This window comes from Manis pentadactyla, chromosome 3 (genome assembly GCF_030020395.1).
Source record: "Manis pentadactyla isolate mManPen7 chromosome 3, mManPen7.hap1, whole genome shotgun sequence".
Lineage (NCBI taxonomy): Eukaryota > Metazoa > Chordata > Mammalia > Pholidota > Manidae > Manis > Manis pentadactyla.
In genome coordinates this window covers 218,991,299-219,011,020 of record NC_080021.1, presented here as the reverse complement: position 1 = coordinate 219,011,020, position 19,722 = coordinate 218,991,299, and the positions used below count along the sequence as shown (strand labels likewise).

Here is a 19,722-nt window from a genome sequence, read left to right as displayed (position 1 = left end):
GATACCGGAACCTTCTGCAGGGTGATCGAAGTGACTGGGGACATTGTGCCATGGCATTTTGGAGAGAAAAAGCAAGCAATAGAAGAAGACGCACAGAACAGCACAATTTTTATAAAACGAAGCTCTGTGCAGGGAGAAAGAGTCTACAACAGCAAAGGCTGTGGAGGGGCCTCCTGGGGAAGGCAAACGGGAAGGTCTGAGCGGCATCTTTCAGTATTCCTTTCACACCAGCACCGTTCTTCCAATGGGACATCCTGCTTTTGTGATTAAAGAAAATAACAGTGGGTTTCATTCATTCCCAGGATAGGGGAGTGACCCCCAACTTCACTAGATGCTGCAAATATCTCCTTCTCCCACCAAGCATTTCCCGTCCTCCTCCTTCTGCATCCCAGGAAGGCCTCTGAACCTCGGGGAGCTCTCTGTCCGAGGGAAGTCAGACCCACGGGCTGAATCCACAGAACGTGCTGCCAGGGTCTAGAGTAGGCTCCCTGCACGGGCGGCCATGCCAGTGGGTCGGTGGAAAGTCAGGGAGGCCTTCCCAGGTGGCGTGTGACCAGAAGGGGCTGCCCTGCGGGCCAGACATAGGAATTGGGAAGAAGGAGGCCATGTAACCAAAGGCCAGTGGTGTGGGGGAGGCGAAGGGGAGACTGGACACGAAGCCCGGGCTGCAGAGGTGAGGCAGCCCAATGCCAGCAAACCGGCGAGGGAATGGACCTAGGATGCAGACGAGGAGATGAGGAACGCTTCGAGCGTCCCGTCGCTGATGCCCGGGAGCCAGCTCCAGCAGGCAGGGAGGCAAGCCTGCAGCGCCTACGTGAGGGATGGCACCAAACTTTTGGGAAGTTAAGAAGGCACAAGGTTGAAAGAAACCAGCCCTTCTGGGGCAGCAGGAGAAATGGAGCTGAGAGGTCAGACCTCATCTGTAAAATGGGAATGGCCAGACCAAGTCCTCTGGTGTTTTAAGGATTCTAATGTGAAAATATGGAATGCTTAGCTCAGGGTCTGGAACCCAGAAAGTGCTCAAAAGGTACAGTTGTGTACAACCCTTTTCTCTTTTTCAAATTGATGCAACATTGAATTTGGGGGACTATACAGTTCTATGACTTTTACACACATACAGTTTTATGTCACCACTGCCCATATATTGGAAAATTTCTGACAATTTGAAAAGCATTTTATTTTCTCTAGCATACTTCTTGTAAGAATATGGAATATACAAAATGATGTGTCAATCAACTCTTATGTTGTTAGTAAGGCTTCCCATCAACAGTAGGCGATTAATAGTTAAGTTTTAGGGAATGAAAATGTCTACGCTGATTTTCAACTGCACCTGGGTTGGCACCCCTAACCCCCATGTCGTTCAAGGGTCAACTGTATGTAATTCAGTAGCAGTGCACATTTGTCACATTGCTACGCAGCCACCACCATGATCCATTTCCTGAATGTTTCTGTCATCCTAGGCATCAACTGTGTACCCAGTAAACAAAAACTTCCTATCCCCACCTCCCCCAGCCCAGCCCTAAAAATCTCTATTCTTTCTGCCTCTGAATTTGCCTATTCTAGGTACATTATATAAGTGAATTATACAGTATGTGTCCTTTTGTGTCTGGCTTCTTAGCATGATGTCTCAAGGTTCATCCACACTTGTAACATGTCAGTACTCCATTCCTTTTTATGGACAGAGACATCCCATTGTATGCATATACCACATTTTTTTAACCCACTCATCTGCTGACAGGTGGGTTGTTCCTATGCCTGGGCTGTTGTGAATCGTGCTGCTCTGAACGTCAGTCAGTGTGCAAGTATTGCTGTGTCTTAGCTTCCCGTTCCTTTGGGTTTCTCGTTGTGGCTTTAATTTGCATTTCCCTATGGCTAATGATGTACTTTTTAAAAAATTTCTGTATCTTCTTTAGAGAAGTGTCTAAATATTTTGTTTATTTTTAAATTTGAGCTGTTTGTTTTCTTATTTTTGAGAGTTATTTCTGTACTGTGAATATATAATTTGTAGGATACATAATTTACAAATATTTCCTCTGGTCTGTATCTTGTCTTCATTCTCTTAACAATGTCTTTCACAAAGCAAAGTCTTTTTATGTTAGTGAGGTCCAAACTTACAAATTTTTCTCTTTTATGGATTGTATTTTTGTATCATCTCTAATACTCTGCCTAATCCATGGTCACAAAGGTTTCCCTTCCAAAAGAATTATAGTTTTACATCTCACATTCAGATCTATGATCCAGATTGGGTTAATTTTTATATTAGGGAGAGATGCAGATTCAGGTTCATTTTTTATGCAATGTGCTCTTATTCCAACATTATTTATTGAAAGGACCATCCTCTATTGAATTGCCTCTGCACTTTTGTCAAAAACCAGTTGAAAAAGATTCACTTTACATCTAAGGATACACATAGGTTGAATATAAAAAGTAGTCCATGCGAATACTAACCAATAGAGAGCAGGGGCACTACAGTAATAGCAGACAAAATAGACTTTAAAACACTATTAAAAAAAAAGACAAAGATGGATTAAGATGGACTTTATATGTTGATAAATGGGTCCATTCATCAAGGAAATATAACAGTTATAAACATAAATGCACTAAACATCAGAGCTCCAAAATATATGAAGCAAACTATAAACTAATTGGACCTAACAAGTATATACAAACATTCCACTCAACAACTGCAGAATACACACTTTTCTCAAGTGCTTATGGAACGTTCAGCAAGATAGATCATATGTTAACCATAAAACAAGCTTTTATTTTTTTAAATATTGAAATCATACATTTTTTAAACTATCTAAATCATATCTTCTGATCACAATAGATATGTGGAGTTTAAGTAACACACTATTAAGCAACCAGTGGGTCAAAGAAGAAAATATCTCGAGGTAAGGGGAAACCAAAACACAACATGCCAAACTTAGGGGTGTAGTAAAAGCAGTGCTAAGAGGGAAATTAATAGCTATAAAGACTTACATTAAAAAAAGACCACAAATCAACAGCCTAATTTTATACCCTAAAGAACTAGAAAAAGCTAGAAGGAAGAAAATAATAAAGATTAGAACAGATAAATAAAACAGAGAACAGAAAAACAATAAAGTCAATGAAACCAGAAGTTGTTTCTTTGAAATTATGATCATAACTTCTTTTTCTTGCCTAATTGCAAGAAACTTCCAGCACCATGTTGGCAAGTGAAAGGACTGCCTTGCCTTATTCCTGATCTTGGAGGAAAGCACCCAGTCTTTGACCATTCAGTATGAAATTGGCTACAGGTGTTCTTGTAGATGCCCTTAATTAGGTTAAGGAACTATCTATTCTTAGTTTCTAAGGATTCTTGTCATGAATTTTGGCATTCTTTTTCTGCATCAATTAATATGATCACGTGGTTTTTCTTCTTTAGTCTGTCAACATGCTAGAGTACCTTCATTGGTTTTCAAGTGTTGGACAATCTTGAATAAACCCCGCTTAGTCTTGATGTGCATTCTTCTGATGTATTTCTGGGATTGACCTCTACTATTATACTGAGGATTTGGCTGGCACATGTGTTCATGAGGGTTATATAACTATCTTATCTTGAATTGTCTTTGTCATGTTTTGTGTCAGGTTAATGCTGATTTCATAAAATGAGTTAAGATTTCCTCCTCTTCTGTGTAAGAGATCATATAGAATTGGTGTTATTTCTTTTCTAGATTTGAGTAGAATTGCCAGTAAAACTATCTGGGCCTAGAGTATTTCCTTTTTCATAAAATTTTACATTGAAAATTCAGTTTCTTTAATAGATAAGAGACTGTTCATGTTATGTATTTCTTCTCAGGTGAGTTTGGGTATATTTGTGCTCTTCAAGGAATTTGTTCATTTGACGGAAGTTGTTGGATTTGTGTACGTAGAGTTGTTCATGGTATTCTCTTATTACCCTGTCGATTACTGTCTGTGGGGTCTGCGGTGATATCTTCCCTTTCATTTCTCATAGTAATAATTTGTGTTTTCTCTTTTTTTGATGAGTTTAGCTAGAGTTTTAATTTATTGATCTTTTCAAAGAACCATCTCTTTTTTTCATTGATTTTCTCTATTATTTTTGTTTTCAATTTTACTTTTATCATTATATTCCTTTCTGCTTGCTTTGGTTTTCTGTTACTCTTCCTTTTCTAGCTTATAGAGGAAGCTTGTTACTGATCTGAGACCATAGGTACTCAATGCTATATAAAGTTTCCTTCTAAGTGTACAATATATTATTGTTGACTAAGGAGAAACCACTTACATTTAATGTAATTACTGATATGTTTGGATTTTAGTCTACCATTTTATTATTTATTTTCTATTCACCTTTTTTTTGCTCCTCCATTGCTTTTTTTATACCTTGTAAAGATTATTTGAGTACTTTTTAGTGTTCCATTTTACTTTATCAACTGGGTTTTTTGACTATGTGTTTTGTGTGTATAGTTTTCCAGTGGATTACCTAGGGCTTAAAATAAGTATATGCCTAATTTTATTTAACAGTTTGCACCATATGAATGTCACCACTTCATGTACAATGTAGAGACCTCCCCAGCCTTTATGTTGTAGCTGTCGTATGCATTAAACCTAACACACTGAAAATCCCACTAGACGATGTAATAGGTTTTCTTTCAAACATCATACATATTTTTTAAAAGTTAAAAGAAGAAAAGTAGTCTATTTGCCTAAATATTTAAAACTTCTGTTGCTCTTCCTCTATCCCTGACATTCCAGATTTTCCTCTTCATTTCCCTCAGGCCTGAAAATGTCTCTTAGAGCAGGTCTGAATTCTTTACATTCTCCTTCATCTGAAAATGTCTGTATCCTTCTTGAAGGATCATTTTTTGCTGCATTGACAGTTCTTTCAGCACTTTATCAATATTGTTCCACTCCTTCTGGCCTCCATAGTTTCCACTGAGAAATCTGCCATCAGTCTTTTTAAAAAATATATTGTTATAACAGTTGTTTCTCATTGCTCTCAAGATATATTTCATTGTCTTAATATTTGGCAGATTGACTGTGATGCACCTTGGATGGATTTCTTTTAGTTTAATCTATTTGAGGCTCACTCAGCTTCTTGAATCTGTAGGCAGGTTTGTATCTTTTGCCAGATTTGGGGAGTTTTCAACCATTTTTTATTTTGAGTTGTTTGTACACTCTTCTCCGTCTCCCTTCTCCTTCCAGGACTCCAGCATCATAAATGTTAGAGCTTTTGTTATAGTCTCGCAGGTCTCTGATATTCTGTTTTTTTTTCTCTCCTCAGTCTATTTTCTCTCTGTTTTTCAGAACAGCTAATTTTGAATGTTCTATCTTCCAGTTCATTATTATTCTCTCCTGTTCTGCTGTTGAGTCTGAGCACATCCACTTAGCTTTTAAATTTCTGTTATTGGATTTTTTAGTTCTAAAATTTCCATTTGCTTCTTCTTTAAACATTTCCTTTGCAGACATTTTCTTTCTTTCTTTTCTTGTTTAGAGTGTGTGAACAATTGCTCATTGAAGCCTTTCTGTGATGGCTTCTTTAAAAAATTTGTCAAATAATTCTACAATCTCTGCTATTTCAGTCATGGCATCCATTGCCTGTCTTCTTTTCATTCCATCTTGGTTGGCTGTACGTATACCCGGTGATTTTTTTAAATTGAAATTCGGACATCTGGGGCATTGTGTCATGAGGCTCTGGGTCTCATTTGAACCTGTTTTAGCTGGCTTCTTGTGACAGCACTCTAGCAAGGGAGTGGGATGAAGAGTGACACCTCACTGGTGCTACCAAGCGGGGGTAGAAGTTCAGCCCCCACCTGCGGGGAGGTTCTCCTTATCAGTGCAGAGCAAGGAGTCCCAGCTCCCCAGGGGGCCTCCACTGTTATCTCCCTGTCTGGAAGGGGTAGGAGTGCCTCATTACTGCTCCCCGCATGGACTCCATAGACATGGCAGCAGTGGGGGTAGAGGGGAGTGCATTCCCATGCAGCAGGGATAAAAGTCCTGACTCCCTAATTGTCCTTCTCTGACACAACAAAGCAGCTTGTGGGCGGGACTAGCTGCGGCAGTACAGCCTGGCGAGGGTGGAAGTCAGCTCCCTACTTTTGCTGACCTGGGTGGGGTGGTGCCACAGTGTTTTCTGTGGTGCTGGGCTGCAGGAGAGCAGTTATTGTCTAAATATATTGTCTCACCAGGCTGCCCCTTTTCTGGTCCTCTGGCTTGAGAGAGGAAGCTTCTGTTGGGCCTTGTGTCTGTGCCCATTGTTCATTTCCAGATGGCTGGTTTCTCAACTGCAATGGAGGCCAAAGAAGCTTGCCATGGTGGCATTCCCTGGATCCTGAGATCCCCAACTGTCTCTTCTCTGCACTTCTCAGAGTCTTATGTTTTATATACAATGTTCAGGGTTCTTACTTGTACTTAGCAGGAAGAATAGGGAGAAGTATGTCTCTACTGCATCTTCCCAGAAGCAAAAATCACTTAAATTTGATAAATACCACCAAGCAGCCCTCCAAAAATGTTGCTGTTTTATCTTGAGCTAAGACATGGTGTCTCTCAAGTCTGCTTTAGAAAGATAAATGCATAAACGAACTAAGACTTAACCAACATCACAATGCCTGCATGTCGTATTCAATCTGCTAGATGGATGGATGGATGAACAGAATATAGGAAAGGCCATCAGAGGGCCAGTATACAGGCCAGGAGTGCCCCATGCAATAAGGGAGGGTTCTGCGAAGACGTGTGCACACAGTCATGTGCCTTATGGTCACCAAGAAAGTTGTGATGGTGGCTTGCTCCAAAGAGTCAATGTCAAGCCGAGATTCACCATCTCCATCCACCTTGAGGGGCTCTGAACTCACCCAGCTTTCTCCCTCATAGATCTCATCACCGTCCTAACTACATAGTTATTGCTATAATCATAGCTTGGGGTCTCTTTGCCCCACTCCAGCGTGTAAGGCCCTCCTCTCCTGATGTTCTCCGGAATCCCCCAAGCCAGGTACAGTGCTGGACACAGAGCAGCAGCTTGACAAACTGCTATTTGCTGGACAAAAGGATGGACACATATTTTATGAGCATTGACTATTCTGGTGCCGTTGTAGCCATAGTCATACAGCCGGTGCTTAATAAAGACTTTCCTAAAGATTAAGTTAATCAGCTGGAGAGTTGGCGTGAAAGCCGTTGATATGAGCCTAGAGCGTCTTGTGGGGACAGAAAGGAAGTTCAAAAACAAGAGGACGGGGGTGAGTCCAGAGTCATGGGAGTCCCCCTGGAAGAGCACCAGTGACCAAAGGTGACCACAGCTGGGGCGGTTTGAGCAACAAGCACAGATAAGTAGCAGAGTACTGGGTCATGACCCAGCAGATAAAGTGGACTCCCAAATCCTGGGTGAAGTCACTGCCCTCCGGGGCGGTGGGGGAGCTTCATCCTCTGCCCCTCCAGGTGGCATGCACTTAGTGACTCCCTTCCAAAGACACAGCCTTAGGTGGTGATGAAGGAACTGTGACTGGTGATGCCTGCAGGGCAGCATGGATCCCGGAGGGCAGGACGGGGCTGGACAAGAAGGGCTTTTCTTTCCAAAACCCATTAACCCAGAATCATGAGAAAACATCAGATAAACCCAGATTGGGGCCATTCTACAAGATACACAGTGCCTCTGCAAACCATCCCAGCTAAGAAGGACAGAAGACCTGTCAGAGATGGGAGGAGACTGACATTCAAGTCCTGGCTGGGTTCTGCAGAAGGAGGAAGCTAACCCCCAACACGGTCTGTGCTGCAGCTGCCTTCTTAGTTGTATGGGCTGCACCAGGGTCAAGTGAGGCGGCAACAACAGGGAGCCCAGGTGGGGGGTGGGGGTCTCTGCGAACTCTGTGCTATCTGCAATGTTTCTGTAAATATAAAGTCACTCCAAAATGAAACATTTACTTAAAAAAGAACGAGGCATGGCCCGCTTCTAGCTGGCAGCATGGAGGCGCTCTGAATGCGAGGTGGGCCACCGTCCTTCCCAGAATGTCTGTCGGCTACCAGTGTTGCTCTGGATGGCTTTGGGCACAGGTGTGGGGGTGCGGGGTGCCCGAGGAAGCTGGACCTGGGGAGGACCAGCAGGCTCCACTCCCCCTGTGGTGGCATCCTAGCCCTGAAGACTCGGGGGCACTGCAATTGTGTGCTGTCCTTTCTCTGCTCTCTGACCCATTTCTTGACCTGGGGTCCCCACACCCCCATTGCCCCTGTGGACCATCTGGTGCTGTGTGTGTACTTTACACATATGGGTATGAAGCAGGGGAGCCTAGTGGTTAAGCCCATGGGTGTTGGCCAGTCCTGGCTCTGACAATGCCTATTGATGTCTATATCCTCTTAGCCTCTGTTTCCCCATCTGTAAGATGATCAGTAACACCCAGTGCAGGGTGGGGTGAGGGGGTCAGATGCCATTGTCCAGGGACAGGAGCAGGGCTGGAGCAGGGGAGTGCTGTCTGAGTCGGGTGTTCTGGTCCTGCATGTAACATGTTCTGATAGAGCCCCCAGGTAGGAATAGGAATGAGACCCCTGGGAAGGAGAGGTACCCCCTAAGTCCTTCCCTCCCCCCACATCACTTTCCACTCTGTCCCAAGGCACTTGACAGCTTCTCAGGTGCATCACACACAATCCCCTCCCCTACGTATTTCAGGGAAGGTTCAACTTGGCATGGCTCCCCAGCCACCCAGATGCGGAGGTACACTGCGGGGTGCAGATGGACTTGAACAGTGATTTCTTTCCCTACTTAAGACATCAATTCAGAGAGTTTAAAAATCTTCTTTCTAAAATGAGCAGCTGGTAACAAAGCAGCCATATGTCAGCACTTTTTGGCTATTATGAACATTTGTGTACAATTCTTTGAATGTCTGCTTTATTTTTTAATTGAAGTATCATTGATATACAATCTCATATTGGTTTTAAGTATACAACACAGTGGTTCAACAGTTACCCATATTATTAAATCCTCACCCTCACTAGTTCAGTTACTATCTGTCAACAAAGAAAGATGTTACAGAATCATTGGCTATATTCTCCATGCTGTACTACTATCCCCGCAACCAACTTATATTATGATGGAGAATTTTTATACCCCTTTATCCCCTTCACCCTCCCCACCCACCCACTCCAACCCCTCCCCCATGGTAAACACCAGTTACTTCTCAGTGTCTATGAGTCTACTGCTATTTTTGAATGTGTGCTTTTTAATTCTCTTTGGTGCATATCTAGAAGAATTGCTGAGTTGTATGGTAATTCTATGTTTAACTTTTTCAGGAACCACCAAACTGTTTTCCAAAGGGTCTGCTCCACTTTACATTCCCACTAGCAACATAGGAGGGTTGCAACTTCTCCACACCTTTGCCAACACTGGTTATTCCCCACACCACCACCACCATTTTTATTATAGCTATTCCTCCTGGGTGTGAAGTGATATTCTCATTGTGGATTTGATGTTTATATCCTTGATGATTTAGGGTGTTGAGCATTTTCTCATGTGCTCATTGGCCATTTCTCTATCTTCTTTGGAAATACCAAAGTTCTATTGTCTGACTAAGGTTTATTCAAATCCTTTGCCCATTTTTAAATTGGGCTGCTTCTCTTGTGTCTGCTGAATTGTAAGAGTACTTTGGATACTAGGCCTTATCAGATATATGATTTTGTGAATATTTTCTCCCACTTTGTAGTAATCTGTTCACTTTCTCTATAGTGTGCATTTGGTGTGCAAAAGTTTTTAATTTTGATGAAGTCAAATTTGTCTATTTTTTCCTTCTGTTTCTTGTGGTTTTGCATTAATATCTAAGAATTCGTTGCCCAATACAAGGTTACGTCAGTTTATCCTCATGTTTTCTTCTAAGAGTTCTGTAGTTTTAGCTCTTATGTCTCTGATTGATTTTTTAGTTAATTTTTGTACAGGGTGTGAGGCAGGGGTCCAGTTTTATTCTTCTGCATGTTGATATCCAGTTATCCCAGAACCATTTGTTAAAAAAACTATTCCTTCTCTACATGTTAGTATCCACATTTACGGTGTCCTTGTCATCTGATGTTGGGTTAGGCACCCCCCTAATGACCTCATTTTAACTTAATTGCCTCTTTAAAGACCCTATCTTCAAATATAATCACATTCTGAGACACTGGGGGTTATGACTTTAACATAAGAATTGGGAGTTAGGGGGACACAATTCAGCCTAAAATGTGTTGATGTGTTTTTTTTTTCCCCTTCATTCTTTCAATATCATGTATCACATTAATTGACTTTCATATGTTGAACCACCCTTTCATTCCTGGAGTAAATCTGACTTGGTCCTGGTGTATAATCCTTTTAATGTGCTGTTTGCTAGTATTGTGTTGAGGATTTTCATGCCTATATCCCTAAGGGATGTTGGTCTGTAGTTTTCTTTTGTTGTGATAGCTTTGTCTGGCTTTGGTACAAAGGTAATAATGGTCTCATAAATGATAAGTAAGTGTTCTTTATCCTCTATTTTTGGGAAGAGATTGAGAAGGACTGGTGTTAATTCCTCATTAAATGTTTGATAGAATTCACCAACAAAGCTATTTGGTCCTGGGATTTATTTTGTTGGAAATTTTTGATTACTCATCCAATCCCTTTACTTACAGGTTTATTCATATTTTGTGTCTCTCCTCATCAATATGGGTAGTTTGGGCGTTTGTAGGGATTTTTCCAGTTCATCTAGGCTAATTTATTGGTGTATGATTGTTCATAGTGCTCTCTTACAGTCCTTTTCATCTCTGCAGGGTCATTCAATAGTAGCACCCCACTTTCATTCCTGATTCTAGTAATCTGAGTCTTCTTTTTTCCTACATCAATCTAGCTGGAGACTTGCTGGTTTTGTTGATTTTTTTCCCCCAAAAAAACAACTTTTAGTTTAGTTGATTCTCTCTACTCTTTTTCTATTCTTTATTTCACTTATCTCTACTCTAATCTTTATTATTTCCTTCCATTTGTTTGCTTTGAGTTTAATTTATTTCTTTTCCAGTTGCTTTAGGTGAAAATTTAGGTTACTGATTTGAGATATTTCGTCTTGCTTGATACAGGCATTTACAGCTATAAATTTCTCTCTGAGCACTGCTTTCACTGAATCCCATATGTTTTGGTATGTTTGGGTTTTATTTTTCATTCATTTGGTGTTTTGTAATTTCCCTGTGATTTCTTCTTTGACCCATTGGTTGTTCAAGATTATGTTGTCTAATTTTCACATACTTGGGAATTTTTCATTTTTCTTTGTTAACTGGTTTCTTGCTTCAGTCCATTGTATTCAGAAGAGATACTTCATATGAGTTTAATATTTTAAAGTTATTGAGACTTGTTTTGTGGCATAACATATAGTTTGCTCTGGAGAATGTTCCATATGCACCAGAGAAGAACATGTATTCTGCTGGTGGGTGCAGTGATCTATATATGTCTGTTAGGTCTTGGTTTATAGTGTTTTTCAAGTAATCTATTGCTTTGATGATCTTCTGTCTAGTTGTATCCATTATTGAAAGTGAGGTGTTGAAGTCTCCAACTATTGTTATTGAATTGTTATTTCTCCCTTTGATACTGTTAGTTTTTGCTGCATATATTTTGGGGCTGTATTGTTATGTGCATACATGTTTATTATTGTTATATGTTCTTGATGCATTGAGCCCTTTATCACTACATAGTATATCTCTTTGTCTCTTGTAACAATTTTGTGTTAAAGTCTATTTTGTCTAATACAAGTATAGCCACTCCAGCCCTCTCAGGTACTATTATATGGAATGTCTTTTTGTATTCTTTTACTTTTAACTTACTTGTTTCTTTGGTTCTAAAATGAGTCTCTTGTAGACAGCATATAGTTGGGTTATTTTTTTTTCTTTTATCTCTTCTGTCAATTGATGCCTGTTAATTGGACAATTTAATACACTTGCACTTAATGTAATTACTTACAAAGAAACACTTCTCCTGTCTAGCCATTTGTTTTCTACATGTCTCGTACCTTTTCTGTGCCCCAGTTCTTCCACTATTGTCTTCTTTTGTGATAGATATTTGCTACTGTACCATTTTCTTCTCTTTGATTAAATTTTTTTTGAGAGGGCATCTCTCATATTTATTGATCAAATGGTTGTTAACAACAATAGAATTCTGTATAGGGGAGTCAATGCTCAATGCACAATCATTAATCCACCCCAAGCCTAATTCTCATCAGTCTCCAATCTTCTGAAGCATAATGAACAAGTTCTTACCTGGTGAACAAATTCTTACATAGTGAATAAGTTCTTACATGGTGAACAGTGCAAGGGCAGTCATGACAGAAACTTTTGGTTTTGATCACGCATTATGAACTATAAACAATCAGGTCAAATATGAATATTCGTTTGATTTTTATACTTGATTTATATGTGGATCCCACATTTCTCCCTTTATTATTATTATTATTATTTTTAATAAAATGCTGAAGTGGTAGGTAGATGTAAGATAAAGGTAGAAAACTTAGTTTAGTGTTGTAAGAGAGCAAATGTAGATGATCAAGTGTGTGCCTGTAGACTATGTGTTAATCCAAGCTAGACAAGGGCAACAAAACATCCACGGATGCAGAAGATTTCTCTCAGAACAGGGGGGGTGAGGTTCTAAGCCTCACCTCTGTTGATCCCCAATTTCTCACCTGATGGCCCCCCTGTGACTGTGCCTGTCTTAGGTTGTTCCTGCCTTGAGGAATCTTACCCATCTCTGGCTTGATTAAATATTTTTTAGTTATTTTTTTATTAGTTGCCCTGGGATTATAATTAACATCATAATTTATAAGAAACCACTTCAGATAAATTTCAATAGAATACAAAACCTTTGTTCCTATATCAGGCCATACATCCCTCTCTCATGCTGTTATTGTTACAAAATACATCTTTATGCATTGTGTGCCCACTTACATAGATTTATGATTATTGTTTCATGCAGTTGTCTTTTAAATCATATGCGGGAAAAGAGGTGTTACTAACCAAAAATATATTAATGCTGACTTTTATGTTTACCTATGTAGTTACCTTTACTGCAGTTCTTTATTTTTTCACATGGATTTCAGTTACTGTCTAATGTCCATTCATTTCAGCCAAAAGGACTCCACTTATCATTTCCTAAAGAGCAGACATGCTGGCAACCAGTTCTCTCCGTTTCTGTTTGAGAATGTCTTGATTTCTCCTTCTTTATTGAAAGATAGTTTTTACAGATACAGAATTCTTGACTGACAGGAATTTTTTTCTTCTAGCACTTGGGATATGTCATCCCTCTGCCTTCTGGACTCCCTGGTTTCGGATAACAAATAAACCATTAATCTTATTGAGGATCCCTTGTACTTGTACATGACAAATCACTTCTCTCTTTCTCCTTTCAGGGTTCTCTCTCTGTGTCTTAGTCTTTCAACATTTTGATTATAATGTGGAGATCTCTGAGTTTTTCCCACCTTGGATAAACTTTTGAAGGTTCTTGGATATGCAGACTCACCTATTTCATTTGGGAAATCTAGGGCCATATTTTCCTAAACTATTCTTTCTTCCCTATTCTCTCTTTCCTCTTCTTCTGAGACTGCCGTTGCACCTATATTCACATGCTTGATAGTATTCTGCAGGTCTCTTTGGCCCTGTTCATTTTCCTTCGGCCCATTTCCTTTTTGTTCCTCAATCTGAATAATCTCAGTTGGCTTATCTTTCAGTTCTCCGATTGTTTCTTCTGCTCACTCAAATGTGCTTTGGAACCCCCCTGGTGAATTTTTTATTTCAGTTATTGTTCAGCTCCAGAACTTCTGTTTGGTTCTTTTTTATAATTTCTGTCTCTTTGTTGCTATTCTCTATTTGGTCAGGTATCATGCTCATGGTTCCTTTAGTTCTGAGAACATGGGTTCCTTCAGCTTTTGAACATTTTACAGAATTGATTTGAAATCTTTGTCTAGTATGTCCAGTGTCTGGGCGTCTTAAGGGACAGTTTCTACTACACTTTTCCCCCCATATATGGGACATACTTTCTTGTTTCTTTGCATGCCTCATAAATTTTTTTGGTGAAAACTGGACATTTTGAATATTACAATGTGGCAACTCTTGAAATCAGATTCCAATCCCCCTCCTGCCCCCACCCAGAGGTTGTTGATGCTCCATGTATGTGTGGCTGCTGCTGTTTGGTGACTTTTCTGAACTAATTTCATCACATCAGTATTCTGTGCTGTGTGTGGCTATTGAAGTATCTCTTTGACTAGCTTAGTGGTCAGCTAATGATTCAACAAATTCCTTAGACACTGAGGGTAAGTCACCTTTTTCTTGAGTATTTTCCCACTTTATGTAAACCTTGGACTAGTTCCCAGAGTTCAGATAAAGTTTATGGCCAGTTTATTTGCTGCTTCTGTGGAGTTATGGGCCCTCAGAGTTTTCTCTACTGCAGTTTCTGCTGACCTCATCTCAGCCAATTATTATTATCTATAGTTACTGTATTTATGTAATTTCTTAATTTTTTTATTAAAGTATCATTGATATGCAATCTTATGTTGGTTTCAAATATACAACACAGTGGTTCAGCAGTTACCCATATTATTAAATCCTCACTCCCCCTAGTGCAGCCAGTATCAACATAGTAAGATGTTACAGAATCATTAACTATATTCTCCATGCTGTCCTGCCTTCCCTGTGACCAACCTATATTGTGATAGTGAATTATTGTGCCCCTTAATCCCCTTCCCTCTCCCCCTTTGCAACTACTAGTCCCTCTCCGTGTCTATGAGTCTAGCTATTTTGTTTTGCTCAGCCAATTAGTTTCCAGATATATTTGTCTTTGATGCTTTTACAACTTCTCTATGATACATTTAGGTGTGGATTAACTCTTGTTTGTCCTTCTTGTGAATTGTGCTTCCTGAATCCAAAGATTCATTTTTTTCCATCTATTTTGTTAAGGTTTCACCTGTTTATCTGTTCAAATATTTCTTCTACCCCTTAAGAATTTTTTTTCTCTCTCTGGCATTCCTATTAAGAAGGATGATATAACACCTCTTCCCTGTTTCTTAACTGAATTTTGCAATGTTTATATTTTCCATCAGCTTTGTCTAAGCTGCTATTTATCTTTCCTCTGAGTTCTAAATTTCCATGTAGCCTATATTTGTGATTTTTAAAAGTTATAGGATTTTTTTCAAAACTTCCAGATTTTTTGGTAGTCTTTTTTTGTTTTTTTGTTTTTTATGTCTTCAGTCATTTTAAATAAATTTATTTTATAGTGTCAGGGTTCCTTCTCAGAAGCAGGGGATACAGTGAGGGGACACAGATAGGGTCATGATGTCACAGGATCTCAGTACGGAAAGCTTTCCTGTGGATGGCAAAGGGCTGGTGCCATCATCTTTTAATCCATCAAAGTCCCAGCAATGCCAGGGACACCTAAACTTTGAGCAAGGGTCCCAGGAGACCTAGAGACTAGAGCCCTTCCCAGGTCAGCCCTCTCTCCACTCTATCACAATGGTTGCTTCTTCAAACAAAACTTAATTCTCATTACATACTAATATCTGTTTGCCATGGGAAGAAAACACATGATGGAGAAGAAAAATAAACTAAAACCACTCACAATCCTAGTTTCCTTATTTAGGTGTCATGACCACACCTGCCCAGTTCCCTGCTCCCTTCCTTGATTTTTCTCCATAGCACTGAGCATTGTCAGGCAAACTGCACATTTCACTTATTTACGAAGCCTGTGTGTCTCCAGGAGCATGTCGGCTCCACAGCAGCTGTGCTGTGTCGTTCCCTGTTGTGTGTGCCGTGCCAGGCACTGTGCCTTCCATCTGTACCTCTGGAATGAGATGAGTGGATGCACAGATCATCCTATGAATGAGTACTTCTTCATGAAGCAGGTATTTATCATCCCCGTGTTACAGATGGGCAGACCAACACTCCAGGGGCCGCCACTGTCTTCCCCCTCCTGCTGTCTGTCTATGGCCACATTTCTGCTGCACAGCACAGCCCACTCTCTCTGTTCCCAAGCCTCCAGGTCATACCCATCGCCTGCCTTTCCACTGTGGAATAAGGATACTACTATTACTTTCGTGCAAGTGATCTTCCCCTTTGGTGCCAAGAAAACAGGGAAGTGAGGAGTCTCATCTCCAAACTCCATCTCCCTACCAGGGCTCCCCATGCTTTTCTATGCGAACCAGTTAATGTACTCATACCTGGGCATTTGCTTCCTCATATACGTGCCTCATCTCCCCTCCCAGAGGGCAGGTTACTGGGATGTATTTTGCAGCTGAAATGTGAACCCCCCCTCTGGGCTCACACCATGGCTCAGGGTAGGAGTTTGACCTCACTGGGTCTCCAGGTCACCTGTAAAGTAGGCACACCATTCCCTGCCTCGTAGGATTCAGTGAGATTCTCTAGGTAAAGTCCTTGACACAGCGCGTGGCACACAGAAAGTGGCCAACACATGATTGTATGATTAGGAGCCTCTGCTGCCCGTGCTCTCTGTAACCCAGACTTCACTTTGCTTGGTGGGAACAGGAACTCTATTTTATGTTTTAGTTCTGAGAGCTGATGAGTCCGCTGGGGAAGGACTCGTGATAACTAAACTTTGAGGGGACTTGTGTCCAAACTATAATGCAATATAGTGTAACTGCTCTGTGCCTCCAGGGTCAGAGTGGGTGAGGACTGCATGGGGGAGGGGGACGCAGCTGGGCCCTGGGCTCCAGCCTGGCCTGAGCGTGGGTTTAAGGCAAGTACAAGCCTTAAGTTCTCCCACAGTGCCTCAGGTGGGGGTGAGCAGGGCAGCTGCCTTACTGGTGGAGGACTGGCTGTGCTGAGGTTTGCAGACGGAGGTGGGGTGATGGGTAGGGGGTGGAGGGGGAAGATGTGCAGAAAGGATAGTTTTCTTTCACCCATGGGGTACCACACCCATAGCAGGCCCTGGGGGTGTAGAGCTCTGTCCTCTTGCAGCCTCCACGCTGGAGGGGAAAGAGCTCCCAGACAGGCACGCTAAGTAAGAGATAAAGGCAGAAGCGAGCCATGGCCAGGAAGGGCACAGGCCTGGCCTTTGCACACACCCCTTTTCCCTCCTGCAGTCTGAGGACTGGATCCTATTTTTGTTCCTCGTGTGACAGGAGGAAACCCTGGCTGGGGAGATTACATGACTCCACTGCAGGCACCCAGCAGTTCCTGGAGGCCCAGCCTCTGTGCTGCTGAAATTCCCAGAGCCTGGGAAGGGACTCCCTGGCTGGCTGGGGTGGGGTCAGTGAGGGCCCCCAAGTCCCTTCCCAAGGCAGCCCTGCTTCTCAAGAGGCCCCAGGAAGGTGTCCTGCACTAGGCCTGAGGGGTAGTGTGAGCCCAGGGCCCAAGATGCCCACATGCAAGATCCTGTCACATTCCTCTTACAGATTCTGCTTCCCAGAGACTTGCCGTGTCCAAAGGTCACTGTGCCAAGTCACCTGGGCTACGAGTGGGCGAGCAGGACAGGGGCCCCAGGGAGGGCCCTGGTTCTTGCCATACCCCTGGGGTTGCGGGGTTGCTCCTTGGGTCAGTGAGAGGGCCCTGGGCATTCACCAGCAGCCTTGAAGCCTGGCTGGTCAGGGGCAGCCTCCACGTGCACTCCATCCAGACCTGCAAAGTCAAGACAGGTGGGGAACCAGGTAGAGAGGCCCTTTGTCTTGGCTGTAGGAGGAGTGAAGCGGGGTCTTTTTAAGTACTGAGAGACCATCCCGCTGGCCAGAGTGCCAGGATGTCCAAGAGGAAGAGAGCCAGATGGCAGGAGGCAGACACAGCCTTGGGAGTGACTGAAACAGCAGTCTTGTTGACAGGGTCACCGGCTTCGAGAGGGAGGTGTCCAGGCCCTAACCTTCCACACTTCCTTACCTGATTTCCTCCCACTTTGGAAATGAAAAAGGCAAAGGTCTTTCCCAGCAACAGCCTTGTTCTGGAACCTTCCCAAGTGGTGGTCGTGGGGGCTGGTTAAGAAGTCCTAGGCTCCCAGCAAAGGGACAGAGGTGGGGGTGGGGGAAGTTTGGCCTCTCCTGCAAACTGTATCTCAGGATGCCCGGCTTTGGTGCCTCAGCTCTCTTTCATATTGGCTCTGTGACCCAGGGTGAACCACTCATGAACTGAAGCCTGTTTTCTCACCTGCAAGCCTGGGACAGAACACCTGTCCTGGGTGGGCACGGGGCTGGAGGGGCTCCCAAGGGGGCCAGTACTCACTTCAGTATTATAAAAGGGGCAGTAGAGCTCCTGCCTGACCTGAAATAACCCCTGTGACCAGGGCCTTAGGACGTGTCCTTTCCATACAAGGGCACTTGACCTTGCAGTTCGCAGTTTCCCGGAGCACCAAGGAAAACTTGTTTTCGACGTTTTTATTGGGGTCTAATATACGCAACGTGCGCCCACCTTGAGTCGCAGATGGACAAAAATATACTTAAGTATACACCTGGGTTATTGCCACGCAAAACGATGCGAAACGTGTCCACGAGCTGAGCCTTTCAAATACAGAAAAGGGCCAGGGGTCCTTGCTTTTAGCTTTGTGCTCCACTCCTGGAATCTCAGGCGAGAGACCTTTCATGTCATTCCCGACGGGCTCTGGGGGCCTGGCGTCCTCTCCCACCACCGCGAACTCAGACGCCCTGCGCGGCGCGCCGTGCGGACCCAGGGGCAGCTGGGGTAGGAGAAGCGGGGGTGGACGGGGGCGGGGCCGAGCACGGCTCCTCCCCGGGCAAGGCGGCCCGTGCGCGCGCCGACGCCCCGCCCCGCCCGTGCGCGCCCCCGCCAGGCTAATTAGGCGCGCGGTTTGTTTACAAACACGGGCGTCCGACAGGTGCGCGCCGCCTCGAACAGGAGCGGCCGGGGTTCGCGGGCAGGCCCCTCGGGCTTCGGGGTGCCCGGGCGCGAGTGTTGGCGAGCCCTGGCCGCGCTCCCGCCTTCTCCACGCCTCCCGGAGACCCCAGGAAATTCGCCCGGAGGCGCACGTCCCTTGCAAGCGAGGGAGGGAGGGAGCCAGGGCCGCGCGGGCTGGCCGGGGGCGGTCGCAAGGGTCTCCGCGTCGCCGCCGAGCCCCGCCCCGCGCGCCCCCCGGGCCGGGCCCGCTCCCGGCCGGGTCGGCGGGGTGGGCGGCGGGCGGGGGCGCGCGGGGCGGGGCGCGGCGCCGGCGGGGCCGGGACATGTAGTCCGCGCGCCTCGGCCTCCCCTGGGCGGCCCGGGCGCGGGCCCGGACGCGGACTACTACTCCCGCCAGGCGCCGCGCCGCAGCGCATGAGCCCTGCTCGGCTCCGGCGCGTCTATTATGCTGCCGGGGCCGGCGAGCCAAAGAAGAGCCGGCCGCGCGGGCCGGGAGGGGACGGCCGCCGGAGCCGCCGAGGCCAAGTACGCCTTTCTCTTGCTTCCTTGCGCGCGCGGGGCGGCGCGGGCGGCGGCGGGACGGGCAGGCCGAGGAGCGCGACCCCGCGCGCAGCGCGCAGGCCGCCGGCGCGTCCGGGGAGCCGGGCGCCGGCGCCTTTGTGCGCGGCCACGATGCAACAAAGCGCGGCGGCCGCCCGGGATCGCGGCGGCGGCGCGGTCTCCCTCCTCTGCGCCCTCCGCCACCTCCCTCCCGGCCGCCTGCGTCCTGGGCTTGGGGGCGTCGCCGCGGTCGGGGCGCGCAGCCCGGACTTGGCACGACCCGCGCGCCCCGCGCCAGCGCGGCCTCCCGCGCGCCCTCCCTCGCGGAAGGGATTTTTTTCCCCCATTCCTCTGCCCGCCATCTTTCGAAGGGGGACTAGGGAGGACGCGGAGGGGAAGGTG

General features: G+C 44.5%; 1 protein-coding gene across 7 annotated transcripts in view; it reads left to right on the top strand.

Moving 5' to 3' along the window:
* The first annotated feature begins 19,171 nt into the window (after nt 1-19,171).
* Nucleotides 19,172-19,722, top strand: part of BRD3 (bromodomain containing 3) — a 34,055-nt gene continuing 33,504 nt past the window's right edge. For 2 of the 7 annotated variants that reach the window (XM_036901427.2, XM_057499200.1), the window contains exon 1: nt 19,173-19,305. The gene's annotated coding sequence lies outside the window, so the exon portion shown is untranslated. Of the gene's footprint in view, nt 19,306-19,722 lie in introns of all 7 variants that reach the window. The other 5 variants (XM_036901425.2, XM_036901428.2, XM_036901429.2 and 2 more) reach the window with 5 other exon arrangements.